The 14,195-nt window shown below is 40.9% G+C and overlaps 2 non-coding genes across 2 annotated transcripts; both read left to right on the top strand.

The window, feature by feature from the left end:
- The first annotated feature begins 10,546 nt into the window (after nt 1–10,546).
- On the top strand, nt 10,547–10,618 carry TRNAM-CAU (transfer RNA methionine (anticodon CAU)). Its single transcript has one exon. It is a non-coding gene; the product is annotated as a tRNA-Met (tRNA).
- Nucleotides 10,619–12,733: 2,115 nt separating this feature from the next.
- TRNAM-CAU (transfer RNA methionine (anticodon CAU)) lies at nt 12,734–12,805 on the top strand. Its single transcript has one exon. It is a non-coding gene; the product is annotated as a tRNA-Met (tRNA).
- The last annotated feature ends 1,390 nt before the right edge of the window (nt 12,806–14,195 follow it).

Below are 14,195 nucleotides of genomic sequence, written 5' to 3'. Positions count from 1 at the left end.
GATGTGACTCGGACCAGTTTTTCAAAGCACTTCATCACCACTGGCGTGAGTGCTACTGGCCGGTAGTCGTTGTAGCTGGAAATGTGGGTTTTTTTGGGCAGGGGGACTATGGTGGAGGACTTTAGGCAGGGTGGTAAAGTGGACTGTTCCAGAGACAGGTTGAAAATCCTTGTGAAGACTCCAGCCAGCTCGTCAGCACAGTCCCTCAGCACACGTCCCGGGACGCCATCAGGTCCCGCAGCCTTCCTCGGGTTGACGGCCCGCAGCGTGTGCCTCACCTCATGCTCCTCTACTGTGAGGTTTAAGCTGCTGTGGACCGTGAGGTTTGGTGATGCTGTCCCTTGTGGTGTCACCTCAAAGCGGGCAAAGAAGAGATTCAACTCCTAGGTCATAGTTATAGCAGATTTAAAGGTTAAGTTTGCTGTGGCTTTGCATAGATATTTGTCGCCATAAACACACAAAATAACCCGGCGTGGGATTAGATCCAGTGGTAAAGCGCGCGTTTAGCATGTGAGAAGTAGTGAGATTGATACCCACATTTTCCAAAGCACAAATGGGTAATGCGTGCCTTGATATTAGCATGTAGAAATAGAGGCAACAAATCAACTTATCGAATGTTGAAAAAGTTATCAATATATTCACAAGGTCAAACAAAAGATTAAAAATGCATTTCTTAACCCTCTATTGATGCAAACAATAAAGAATATTTTTCCATATATTTTCGGCTGCTTATCAGTTACATAGACGTCGATAAAACCCATTTCCATGAAAGCAGAGTGGTGCAGTGGAAGCGTGCTGGGCCCATAACCCAGAGGTCGATGGATCTAAACCATCCTCTGCAAACACTTTTTTTCATCACTCCTAGATAGGTTTTATTTATCGCAGATCTACAGGTAAAGTTTGCTGTGGCTTTGCATAGACATTTATTAAAAAAATTAACCCGTAAAAACAAAGTTTTTCACTATAAATCCTTTATATGCGTGGCGGCTAGAGTCCTCTCGTCCTCTGGCTTGAGATGACTGCCACCTATGGGTCAGATGATTGCATTGCACCATTAAGCAATTGGTAATTAAATATAATTTTTTTTTTCCTAAAAAGTGTAACATTTTGGAAAAAAAACTTCACCAAATACATTGTCACGCACAACGAGTCTGTGTGCAAAATGTCAGCTTGATTGGATCACGGGAAGTGGGTAAAAAACGACCGATAGATTTGCATGGTCGTAAGCAAGCAAGCAAGTGAACTTAATATAAAGGATTTAAAAAGTGCTATGGCATTTGTTGCGATAAACACACAAAACAACCCAGCGAGGGATTCGATCCAGTGGTAAACGCGCTTTTAGCATGTGAGAAGTAGTGAGATTGATCCCCACATTTTCCAAAGCACAAATGGGTAATAAGTGACTTTTTTATTAGCATGTAGAAATAGAGGTAACAAATCAACTCGTCGAATGTTTAAAAAGTTAACAATATATTCACAAGGTCAAACAAAAGATTACAAATGAATTTCTAAACCCTCTATTGATGCAAACAATAAAGACTATTTTTCCATATATTTTCGGCTGCTTATCAGTTACATAGACGTCGATAAAAACATTTTCATGAAAGCAGATTGGTGCATCGGAAGCGTGTTGGGCCCATAACCCAGAGGTCGATGGATCGAAACCATCCTCTGCTAACACGTTTTTTTCTTCACTCTTAGATAGATAGATCGTTTATTGTCATTGTCACCAGTACAACGAAATTTAAAATGCTCACCAGTCAGGGCATCATTCATAAATTTAAATTAAATAAAACAAGAAAATAAAAATGAAAAATTAAATGAAAGATAATCAATTTATACTATATATAAAAAACAGCCCAAGTATACCCACATACCCACATAAGGTTACATTTTGTCATTGCACATCTCTATTTCACAGTCAATTGAAAATACTATTACTTAATAATTAATTAGCATTATTGAGTGTGGTGATCGCTGTAGGATAAAAGCTCTGTTTGAATCTGTTTGTCCTTGTTTTGACTGATCTGAATCGTCTGCATGATAGCAACAGCTCAAACAGTGAGTGTCCAGGGTGAGAAGAGTCCTTTATAATGTTCTGTGCTTTTTTGATGCAACGTGAACTGTGTAGTTCTTCCAGTGTGGGGAGATGGCAGCCGGCGATCTTTTGGGCTGTGTTGATGACCCTCTGGAGCGCTTTCCTCTGAGCCACTGTGCAGCTGGTGTACCATACACAGATGCAGCATGTGAGAATGCTCTCGATGGAGGCTCGGTAGAAGGACACCAGCAGTTTCTGTGTGATGGTATTATTCCTGAGAATTCTCAGGAAGTAAAGTCTCTGCTGGGCCTTTTTCAGAAGCTCAGTGCTGTTGGCGCTCCAGGTCAGGCCCTCCCCAATGTGGACTCCCAGGAAGCAGAAGTCTGCCACCCTCTCCACACAGTCCCCGCTGATGATTAGTGGTGGAGTGTCCGTTTTCTTTCTCCTGTAGTCTATTATGAGCTCCTTGGTCTTTGCGGTGTTAAGGAGCAGGTTGTTGCCCCTGCAGTATGCTGTCAGCCGCTCCACCTCGTCCCTGTAGGCAGACTCATCCCCCCCAGAGATGAGCCCCACCACTGTGGTGTCATCAGCAAACTTCACAATGGTGTTGCTATGGTTGACGGCGGCACAGTCATGTGTGTAGAGGGAGTAGAGCAGGGGGCTCAGTACACAGCCATGGGGCGAGCCGGTACTGAGGCTCAGGGCTGTGGATGTATGACGGCCCACTCTGACCCTCTGTCTGCGGCCCGAGAGGAAACTATGTATCCACATGCAGGTGGAATGTGGAATCCCCAGGTCGCCCAGTTTTTCCACCAGTTTGTGTGGGAGGATGGTGTTGAACGCAGAACTGTAATCCACGAAGAGCATCCGCACATAGCTCCCCTGCTGCTCCAGGTGTGACAGTGCAGCATGTAGTGCTGTGGGCACGGCGTCCTCCGTGGATCGGTTCGCTCTGTAGGCAAACTGGTGGGGGTCAAGGTTTCGGGGCAAGCTTCCTATGATGTGACTCGGACCAGTTTTTCAAAGCACTTCATCACCACTGGCGTGAGTGCTACTGGCCGGTAGTCGTTGTAGCTGGAAATGTGGGTTTTTTTGGGCAGGGGGACTATGGTGGAGGACTTTAGGCAGGGTGGTAAAGTGGACTGTTCCAGAGACAGGTTGAAAATCCTTGTGAAGACTCCAGCCAGCTCGTCAGCACAGTCCCTCAGCACACGTCCCGGGACGCCATCAGGTCCCGCAGCCTTCCTCGGGTTGACGGCCCGCAGCGTGTGCCTCACCTCATGCTCCTCTACTGTGAGGTTTAAGCTGCTGTGGACCGTGAGGTTTGGTGATGCTGTCCCTTGTGGTGTCACCTCAAAGCGGGCAAAGAAGAGATTCAACTCCTAGGTCATAGTTATAGCAGATTTAAAGGTTAAGTTTGCTGTGGCTTTGCATAGATATTTGTCGCCATAAACACACAAAATAACCCGGCGTGGGATTAGATCCAGTGGTAAAGCGCGCGTTTAGCATGTGAGAAGTAGTGAGATTGATACCCACATTTTCCAAAGCACAAATGGGTAATGCGTGCCTTGACATTAGCATGTAGAAATAGAGGCAACAAATCAACTTATCGAATGTTGAAAAAGTTATCAATATATTCACAAGGTCAAACAAAAGATTAAAAATGCATTTCTTAACCCTCTATTGATGCAAACAATAAAGAATATTTTTCCATATATTTTCGGCTGCTTATCAGTTACATAGACGTCGATAAAACCCATTTCCATGAAAGCAGAGTGGTGCAGTGGAAGCGTGCCGGGCCCATAACCCAGAGGTCGATGGATCTAAACCATCCTCTGCTAACACTTTTTTTCATCACTCCTAGATAGGTTTTAGTTATCGCAGATCTACAGGTAAAGTTTGCTGTGGCTTTGCATAGACATTTATTAATAAAATTAACCCGTAAAAACAAAGTTTTTCACTATAAATCCTTTATATGCGTGGCGGCTAGAGTCCTCTCGTCCTCTGGCTTGAGATGACTGCCACCTATGGGTCAGATGATTGCATTGCACCATTAAGCAATTGGTAATTAAATATAATTTTTTTTTTCCTAAAAAGTGTAACATTTTGGAAAAAAAACTTCACCAAATACATTGTCACGCACAACGAGTCTGTGTGCAAAATGTCAGCTCGATTGGATCACGGGAAGTGGGTAAAAAACGACCGATAGATTTGCATGGTCGTAAGCAAGCAAGCAAGTGAACTTAATATAAAGGATTTAAAAAGTGCTATGGCATTTGTCGCGATGAACACACAAAATAACCCAGCGAGGGATTCGATCCAGTGGTAAAGCGCGCTTTTAGCATGTGAGAAGTAGTGAGATTGATCCCCACATTTTCCAAAGCACAAATGGGTAATACGTGACTTTTTTTATTAGCATGTAGAAATAGAGGCAACAAATCAACTCATCGAATGTTTAAAAAGTTATCAATATATTCACAAGGTCAAACAAAAGATTACAAATTAATTTCTTAACCCTCTATTGATGCAAACAATAAAGAATATTTTTCCATATATTTTCGGCTGCTTATCAGTTACATAGACGTCGATGAAACCATTTTCATTAAAGCAGAGTGGCGCAGCGGAAGCGTGCTGGGCCCATAACCCAGAGGTCGATGGCTCGAAACCATCCTCTGCTTACACGTTTTTTTTCATCACTCTTAGCTAGGTCATAGTTCTAGCAGATTTAAAGGTTAAGTTTGCTGTGGCTTTGCATTGATATTTATTAAAAAGTGCAATGGCATTTGTCACCATAAACACACAAAATAACCTGGCGTGGGATTAGATCCAGTGGTAAAGCGCGCGTTTAGCATGTGAGAAGTAGTGAGATTGATACCCACATTTTCCAAAGCACAAATGGGTAATGCGTGCCTGGATATTAGCATGTAGAAATAGAGGCAACAAATCAACTTATCGAATGTTGAAAAAGTTATCAATATAGTCACAAGGTAAAACAAAAGATTACAAATGCATTTCTTAACCCTCTATTGATGCAAACAATAAAGAATATTTTTCCATATATTTTCGGCTGCTTATCAGTTACATAGACGTCGATAAAACCCATTTCCATGAAAGCAGAGTTGCGCAGCGGAAGCGTGCTGGGCCCATAACCGAGAGGTCGATGGATCGAAACCATCCTCTGCTAACACTTTTTTTCATCACTCTTAGCTAGGTTTTAGTTATCGCAGATCTACAGGTAAAGTTTGCTGTGGCTTTGCATAGACATTTATTAAAACATTTAACCCGTAAAAAGAAAGTTTTTCACTATAAATCCTTTATATGCGTGGCGGCTAGAGTCCTCTCGTCCTCTGGCTTGAGATGGTTGCCACCTATGGATCAGATGAATGGCTGCCACCATTAAGCAATTGGTAATGAAATATAATTTTTTTTTTATAAAGTGTAAAATTTTGCAGAAAAAAAATTCACCAAAATACATTGTCACGCATAACGAGTCTGTGTGCAAAATGTCAGCTCGATTGGATCACGGGAAGTGGGTTAAAAAACGACCGAAAGATTTGCATGGAAGTAAGCAAGCAAGCAAGCAAGTGAACTTAATATAAAGGATTTAAAAAGTGCTATGGCATTTGTTGCGATAAACACACAAAATAACCCAGCGAGGGATTCGATCCAGTGGTAAAGCGCGCTTTTAGCATGTGAGAAGTAATGAGATTGATCCCCACATTTTCCAAAGCACAAATGGGTAATAAGTGACTTTTTTATTAGCATGTAGAAATAGAGGCAACAAATCAGCTCATCGAATGTTGAAAAAGTTAACAATATATTCACAAGGTCAAACAAAAGATTACAAATGAATTTCTTAACCCTCTATTGATGCAAACAATAAAGAATATTTTTCCATATATTTTCGGCTGCTTATCAGTTACATAGACGTCGATGAAACCATTTTCATGAAAGCAGAGTGGCGCAGCGGAAGCATGCTGGGCCCATAACCCAGAGGTCGATGGATCGAAACCATCCTCTGCTAACACGTTTTTTTTCATCACTCTAAGCTAGGTCATAGTTCTAGCAGATTTAAAGGTTAAGTTTGCTGTGGCTTTGCATTGATATTTATTAAAAAGTGCAATGGCATTTGTCGCCATAAACACACAAAACAACCCAGCGAGGGATTCGATCCAGTGGTATAGCGCGCTTTTAGCATGTGAGAAGTAGTGAGATTGATCCCCACATTTTCCAAAGCACAAATGGGTAATAAGTGACTTTTTTATTAGCATGTAGAAATAGAAGCAACAAATCAACTTATCGAATGTACAAAAAGTTAAAAATATATTCACAAGGTCAAACAAAAGATTACAAATGAATTTCTTAACCCTCTATTGATGCAAACAATAAAGAATATTTTTCCATCTTAATTTTAGAACTTTCGTGACTGCAGGAATTATTATTTGTTTCATTCGGTTAAGTCACGTCTAAAGATAAAATAATAAATTAAATTAAATAATAGAATACGACGTTTCGATTGCAACACAAGCAATCATCATCAGGTATAATGAAATAGCGACATAAAATCTAACCAGAAAACTATAGACAGACATATTGCAGACAGATATCACCAAGATACATAGCGAGAGCAACACAGGTAACAGAGAGGGGTGATCGTCTCTGTGTGGTGGCCTTAAATAGACAGAGGGGGGGGCGGAGGCAGAGAGAGGGAGGAGGGTTAGAGAAAAAATTAGCATATCAATGAGTGGTCAACAGACGTGGTGCTGCAAATGCGATGGCACGGCAAGCAAGCCTGAAAATCAGGAGAAGGACACACTAAAATTAAATAACCTAGTAAAATATCGAAATGTAATGTAATACAACACAGAGGGTCGGTCAACACACAATTAACGCATAGCCTGGTTGATTACGTATTTCAAAAATTGCTAAGTTAGAATTTAAGTGTGAACAATCTCTGCCTGTGTCCTCTCTTTAGATTGTTCACACTTAAATTCTAACTTAGCAATCTTTGAAATACGTAATCAACCAGGCTATGCGTTAATTGTGTGTTGACCGACCCTCTGTGTTGTATTACATTACATTTCGATATTTTACTAGGTTATTTAATTTTAGTGTGTCCTTCTCCTGATTTTCAGGCTTGCTTGCCGTGCCATCGCATTTGCAGCACCACGTCTGTTGACCACTCATTGATATGCTAATTTTTTCTCTAACCCTCCTCCCTCTCTCTGCCTCCGCCCCCCCCCCTCTGTCTATTTAAGGCCACCACACAGAGACGATCACCCCTCTCTGTTACCTGTGTTGCTCTCGCTATGTATCTTGGTGATATCTGTCTGCAATATGTCTGTCTATAGTTTTCTGGTTAGATTTTATGTCGCTATTTCATTATACCTGATGATGATTGCTTGTGTTGCAATCGAAACGTCGTATTCTATTATTTAATTTAATTTATTATTTTATCTTTAGACGTGACTTAACCGAAAGAAACAAAAAATATTTTTCCATATATTTTCGGCTGCTTATCAGTTACATAGACGTCGATGAAACCATTTTCATGAAAGCAGAGTGGCGCAGCGGAAGCGTGCTGGGCCCATAACCCAGAGGTCGATGGATCGAAACCATCCTTTGCTAACACGTTTTTTTTCATCACTCTAAGCTAGGTCATAGTTCTAGCAGATTTAAAGGTTAAGTTTGCTGTGGCTTTGCATTGATATTTATTAAAAAGTGCAATGGCATTTGTCGCCATAAACACACAAAATAACCCGGCGTGGGATTAGATCCAGTGGTAAAGCGCGCGTTTAGCATGTGAGAAGTAGTGAGATTGATCCCCACATTTTCCAAAGCACAAATGGGTAATGCGTGCCTTGATATTAGCATGTAGAAATAGAGGCAACAAATCAACTTATCGAATGTTGAAAAAGTTATCAATATATTGACAAGGTCAGTCAAAAGATTACAAATGCATTTCTTAACCCTCTATTGATGCAAACAATAAAGAATATTTTTCCATATATTTTCGGCAGCTTATCAGTTACATAGACGTCGATAAAACCCATTTCCATGAAAGCAGAGTTGCGCAGCGGAAGCGTGCTGGGCCCATAACCGAGAGGTCGATGGATCGAAACCATCCTCTGCTAACACTTTTTTCATCACTCTTAGCTAGGTTTTAGTTATCGCAGATCTACAGGTAAAGTTTGCTGTGGCTTTGCATAGACATTTATTAAAACATTTAACCCGTAAAAAGAAAGTTTTTCACTATAAATCATTTATATGCGTGGCGGCTAGAGTCCTCTCGTCCTCTGGCTTGAGATGGTTGCCACCTATGGATCAGATGAATGGCTGCCACCATTAAGCAATTGGTAATGAAATATAATTTTTTTTTTATAAAGTGTAACATTTTGCAGAAAAAAAATTCACCAAAATACATTGTCACGCACAACGAGTCTGTGTGCAAAATGTCAGCTCGATTGGATCACGGGAAGTGGGTTAAAAAACGACCGAAAGATTTGCATGGAAGTAAGCAAGCAAGCAAGCAAGTGAACTTAATATAAAGGATTTAAAAAGTGCTATGGCATTTGTTGCGATAAACACACAAAATAACCCAGCGAGGGATTCGATCCAGTGGTAAAGCGCGCTTTTAGCATGGGAGAAGTAATGAGATTGATCCCCACATTTTCCAAAGCACAAATGGGTAATAAGTGACTTTTTTATTAGCATGTAGAAATAGAGGCAACAAATCAGCTCATCGAATGTTGAAAAAGTTAACAATATATTCACAAGGTCAAACAAAAGATTACAAATGAATTTCTTAACCCTCTATTGATGCAAACAATAAAGAATATTTTTCCATATATTTTCGGCTGCTTATCAGTTACATAGACGTCGATGAAACCATTTTCATGAAAGCAGAGTGGCGCAGCGGAAGCATGCTGGGCCCATAACCCAGAGGTCGATGGATCGAAACCATCCTCTGCTAACACGTTTTTTTTCATCACTCTAAGCTAGGTCATAGTTCTAGCAGATTTAAAGGTTAAGTTTGCTGTGGCTTTGCATTGATATTTATTAAAAAGTGCAATGGCATTTGTCGCCATAAACACACAAAACAACCCAGCGAGGGATTCGATCCAGTGGTATAGCGCGCTTTTAGCATGTGAGAAGTAGTGAGATTGATCCCCACATTTTCCAAAGCACAAATGGGTAATAAGTGACTTTTTTATTAGCATGTAGAAATAGAAGCAACAAATCAACTTATCGAATGTACAAAAAGTTAAAAATATATTCACAAGGTCAAACAAAAGATTACAAATGAATTTCTTAACCCTCTATTGATGCAAACAATAAAGAATATTTTTCCATCTTAATTTTAGAACTTTCGTGACTGCAGGAATTATTATTTGTTTCATTCGGTTAAGTCACGTCTAAAGATAAAATAATAAATTAAATTAAATAATAGAATACGACGTTTCGATTGCAACACAAGCAATCATCATCAGGTATAATGAAATAGCGACATAAAATCTAACCAGAAAACTATAGACAGACATATTGCAGACAGATATCACCAAGATACATAGCGAGAGCAACACAGGTAACAGAGAGGGGTGATCGTCTCTGTGTGGTGGCCTTAAATAGACAGAGGGGGGGGCGGAGGCAGAGAGAGGGAGGAGGGTTAGAGAAAAAATTAGCATATCAATGAGTGGTCAACAGACGTGGTGCTGCAAATGCGATGGCACGGCAAGCAAGCCTGAAAATCAGGAGAAGGACACACTAAAATTAAATAACCTAGTAAAATATCGAAATGTAATGTAATACAACACAGAGGGTCGGTCAACACACAATTAACGCATAGCCTGGTTGATTACGTATTTCAAAGATTGCTAAGTTAGAATTTAAGTGTGAACAATCTCTGCCTGTGTCCTCTCTTTAGATTGTTCACACTTAAATTCTAACTTAGCAATCTTTGAAATACGTAATCAACCAGGCTATGCGTTAATTGTGTGTTGACCGACCCTCTGTGTTGTATTACATTACATTTCGATATTTTACTAGGTTATTTAATTTTAGTGTGTCCTTCTCCTGATTTTCAGGCTTGCTTGCCGTGCCATCGCATTTGCAGCACCACGTCTGTTGACCACTCATTGATATGCTAATTTTTTCTCTAACCCTCCTCCCTCTCTCTGCCTCCGCCCTCCCCCCCCCTCTGTCTATTTAAGGCCACCACACAGAGACGATCACCCCTCTCTGTTACCTGTGTTGCTCTCGCTATGTATCTTGGTGATATCTGTCTTTAATATGTCTGTCTATAGTTTTCTGGTTAGATTTTATGTCGCTATTTCATTATACCTGATGATGATTGCTTGTGTTGCAATCGAAACGTCGTATTCTATTATTTAATTTAATTTATTATTTTATCTTTAGACGTGACTTAACCGAAAGAAACAAAAAATATTTTTCCATATATTTTCGGCTGCTTATCAGTTACATAGACGTCGATGAAACCATTTTCATGAAAGCAGAGTGGCGCAGCGGAAGCGTGCTGGGCCCATAACCCAGAGGTCGATGGATCGAAACCATCCTCTGCTAACACGTTTTTTTTCATCATCTAAGCTAGGTCATAGTTCTAGCAGATTTAAAGGTTAAGTTTGCTGTGGCTTTGCATTGATATTTATTAAAAAGTGCAATGGCATTTGTCGCCATAAACACACAAAATAACCCGGCGTGGGATTAGATCCAGTGGTAAAGCGCGCGTTTAGCATGTGAGAAGTAGTGAGATTGATACCCACATTTTCCAAGGCACAAATGGGTAATGCGTGCCTTGATATTAGCATGTAGAAATAGAGGCAACAAATCAACTTATCGAATGTTGAAAAAGTTATCAATATATTGACAAGGTCAGTCAAAAGATTACAAATGCATTTCTTAACCCTCTATTGATGCAAACAATAAAGAATATTTTTCCACATATTTTCGGCTGCTTATCAGTTACATAGACGTCGATAAAACCCATTTCCATGAAAGCAGAGTGGCGCAGCGGAAGCGTGCTGGGCCCATAACCCAGAGGTCGGTGGATCGAAACCATCCTCTGCTAACACGTTTTTTCATCACTCTTAGCTAGGTTTTAGTTTTCGCAGATCTACAGGTAAAGTTTGCTGTGGCTTTGCATAGACATTTATTAAAAAATTTAACCCGTAAAAAGAAAGTTTTTCACTATAAATCCTTTATATGTGTGGCGGCTAGAGTCCTCTCGTCCTCTGGCTTGAGATGGTTGCCCCCTATGGATCAGATGAATGGCTGCCACCATTAAGCAATTGGTAATGAAATATAATTTATTTTTTCCTATAAAGTGTAAAATTTTGGAGAAAAAAAATTCACCAAAATACATTGTCACGCACAACGAGTCTGTGTGCAAAATGTCAGCTCGATTGGATCACGGGAAGTGGGTTAAAAAACGACCGAAAGATTTGCATGGTCGTAAGCAAGCAAGCAAGCAAGTGAACTTAATATAAAGGATTTAAAAAGTGCTATGGCATTTGTTGCGATAAACACACAAAACAACCCAGCGAGGGATTCGATCCAGTGGTATAGCGCGCTTTTAGCATGTGAGAAGTAGTGAGATTGATCCCCACATTTTCCAAAGCACAAATGGGTAATAAGTGACTTTTTTATTAGCATGTAGAAATAGAGGCAACAAATCAACTTATCGAATGTTGAAAAAGTTATCAATATATTGACAAGGTCAGTCAAAAGATTACAAATGCATTTCTTAACCCTCTATTGATGCAAACAATAAAGAATATTTTTCCATATATTTTCGGCTGCTTATCAGTTACATAGACGTCGATAAAACCCATTTCCATGAAAGCAGAGTGGCGCAGCGGAAGCGTGCTGGGCCCATAACCCAGAGGTCGATGGATTGAAACCATCCTCTGCTAACACGTTTTTTCATCACTCTTAGCTAGGTTTTAGTTTTCGCAGATCTACAGGTAAAGTTTGCTGTGGCTTTGCATAGACATTTATTAAAAAATGTAACCCTTAAAAAGAAAGTTTTTCACTATAAATCCTTTATATGTGTGGCGGCTAGAGTCTTCTCGTCCTCTGGCTTGAGATGGTTGCCACCTATGGATCAGATGAATAGCTGCCACCATTAAGCAATTGGTAATGAAATATAATTTATTTTTTCCTATAAAGTGTAAAATTTTGGAGAAAAAAAACTTCACCAAATACATTGTCACGCACAACGAGTCTGTGTGCAAAATGTCAGCTCGATTGGATCACGGGAAGTGGGTAAAAAACGACCGATAGATTTGCATGGTCGTAAGCAAGCAAGCAAGTGAACTTAATATAAAGGATTTAAAAAGTGCTATGGCATTTGTTGCGATAAACACACAAAACAACCCAGCGAGGGATTCGATCCAGTGGTAAAGCGCGCTTTTAGCATGTGAGAAGTAGTGAGATTGATCCCCACATTTTCCAAAGCACAAATGGGTAATAAGTGACTTTTTTATTAGCATGTAGAAATAGAGGTAACAAATCAACTCGTCGAATGTTTAAAAAGTTAACAATATATTCACAAGGTCAAACAAAAGATTACAAATTAATTTCTTAACCCTCTATTGATGCAAACAATAAAGACTATTTTTCCATATATTTTCGGCTGCTTATCAGTTACATAGACGTCGATAAAACCATTTTCATGAAAGCAGAGTGGCGCAGCGGAAGCGTGCTGGGCCCATAACCCAGAGGTCGATGGATCGAAACCATCCTCTGCTAACACGTTTTTTTCTTCACTCTTAGATAGATAGATAGATCGTTTATTGCCATTGTCACCAGTACAACGAAATTTAAAATGCTCACCAGTCAGGGCATCATTCATAAATTTAAATTAAATAAAACAAGAAAATAAAAATAAAAATTAAATGAAAGATAATCAATTTATACTATATATAAAAACAGCCCAAGTATACCTTACATACCCACATAAGGTTACATTTTGTCATTGCACATCTCTATTTCACAGTCAATTGAAAATACTATTACTTAATAATTAATTAGCATTATTGAGTGTGGTGATCGCTGTAGGATAAAAGCTCTGTTTGAATCTGTTTGTCCTTGTTTTGACTGATCTGAATCGTCTGCCTGATAGCAACAGCTCAAACAGTGAGTGTCCAGGGTGAGAAGAGTCCTTTATAATGTTCTGTGCTTTTTTGATGCAACGTGAACTGTGTAGTTCTTCCAGTGTGGGGAGATGGCAGCCGGCGATCTTTTGGGCTGTGTTGATGACCCTCTGGAGCGCTTTCCTCTGAGCCACTGTGCAGCTGGTGTACCATACACAGATGCAGTATGTGAGAATGCTCTCGATGGAGGCTCGGTAGAAGGACACCAGCAGTTTCTGTGTGATGTTATTATTCCTGAGAATTCTCAGGAAGTAAAGTCTCTGCTGGGCCTTTTTCAGAAGCTCAGTGCTGTTGGCGCTCCAGGTCAGGCCCTCCCCAATGTGGACTCCCAGGAAGCAGAAGTCTGCCACCCTCTCCACACAGTCCCCGCTGATGATTAGTGGTGGAGTGTCCGTTTTCTTTCTCCTGTAGTCTATTATGAGCTCCTTGGTCTTTGCGGTGTTAAGGAGCAGGTTGTTGCCCCTGCAGTATGCTGTCAGCCGCTCCACCTCGTCCCTGTAGGCAGACTCATCCCCCCCAGAGATGAGCCCCACCACTGTGGTGTCATCAGCAAACTTCACAATGGTGTTGCTATGGTGGACGGCGGCACAGTCATGTGTGTAGAGGGAGTAGAGCAGGGGGCTCAGTACACAGCCCTGGGGGGAGCCGGTACTGAGGCTCAGGGCTGTGGATGTATGACGGCCCACTCTGACCCTCTGTCTGCGGCCCGAGAGGAAACTATGTATCCACATGCAGGTGGAATGTGGAATCCCCAGGTCGCCCAGTTTTTCCACCAGTTTGTGTGGGAGGATGGTGTTGAACGCAGAACTGTAATCCACGAAGAGCATCCGCACATAGCTCCCCTGCTGCTCCAGGTGTGACAGTGCAGCATGTAGTGCTGTGGCCACGGCGTCCTCCGTGGATCGGTTAGCTCTGTAGGCAAACTGGTGGGGGTCAAGGTTTCGGGGCAAGCTTCCTATGATGTGACTCCGGACCAGTTTTTCAAA

This window comes from Lampetra planeri, chromosome 16 (genome assembly GCF_965212315.1).
Source record: "Lampetra planeri chromosome 16, kcLamPlan1.2.h2, whole genome shotgun sequence".
Lineage (NCBI taxonomy): Eukaryota > Metazoa > Chordata > Hyperoartia > Petromyzontiformes > Petromyzontidae > Lampetra > Lampetra planeri.
This window is presented reverse-complemented; position numbering and strand designations above follow the sequence as displayed.